Below are 1,204 nucleotides of genomic sequence, written 5' to 3'. Positions count from 1 at the left end.
TAATGTTAATGATTATAACTGACAAATAATGAAAACCCCAAATTCAGTATCTCAGGAAATTAGAATATTGTGAAAAGGTTCAGTATTGAAGACAACTGGTGCCACACTCTAATCTGCTAATTAACTCAAAACACTTGCAAAGGCCTTTAAATGGTCTCTCAGTCTAGTTCTGTAGACTACACAATCATGGGGAAGACTTGTGACTTGACAGATGTCCAAAAGACGACCGTTGACACATTGCACAAGGAGAGCAAGACACAGAAGGTCATTGCTAAAGAGGCTGGCTGTTCACAGAGCTCTGTGTCCAAGCACATTAATAGAGAGGTGAAGGGAAGGAAACGATGTGGTAGAAAAAAGTGTACAAGCAATAGGGATAACTTCACCCTGGAGAGGATGGTGAAACAAAACCAATTCCAAAGTGTGGGGAAGATTCACAAAGAGTGGACTGCACCTGAAGTCAATGCTTCAAGAACCACCACGCACAGACGTATGCAAGACATGGGCTCAGCTGTCACATTATTTGTGTCAAGCCCCTCTTGAACAATAAACAGTGTCAGAAGTGTCTCGCCTGGACTAAAGACAAAAAGGACTGGACTGCTGCTGAGTGGTCCAAAGTCATGTTCTCTGATGAAAATAAATTTTGCATTTCCTTTGGAAATCAAGGTCCCAGAGTCTGGAGGAAGAGAGGAGAGGCACAGAATCCACGTTGCTTGAGGTCCAGTGTCAAGTTTCCACAGTCAGTGATGGTTTGGGGTGCCATGTCATCTACTGGTGTTGGTCTACTGCGTTTTCTGAGGTCCAAGGTCAACGCAGCCATCTACCAGGAAGTTTTAGAGCACTTCATGCTTCCTGCTGCTGACCAACTTTATGGAGATGCAGATTTCATTTTCCAACAGGACTTGGCACCTGCACACAGTGACAAAGCTACCAGTACCTGGTTTAAGGACCATGGTATCCCTGTTCTTAATTGGCCAGTAAACTCACCTGATCTTAACCCCATAGAAAATCTACGAGGTGTTGTGAAGAGGAACATGAGATACACCAGACCCAACAATTCAGAAGAGCTGAAGGTCACTATCAGAACAACCTGGGCTCTCAGAACACCTGAGCAGTGACACAGACTGATCGACTCCATGCCACGACGCATTGCTGCAGGAATCCAGACAAAAGGAGCAACAACTAAGTACTGATGCTGTACATGCTC

This window comes from Nematolebias whitei, chromosome 21, assembly GCF_014905685.2.
Source record: "Nematolebias whitei isolate Nwh7 chromosome 21, NemWhi1, whole genome shotgun sequence".
Lineage (NCBI taxonomy): Eukaryota > Metazoa > Chordata > Actinopteri > Cyprinodontiformes > Rivulidae > Nematolebias > Nematolebias whitei.
Note: the sequence above shows the minus strand (reverse complement) of the source record.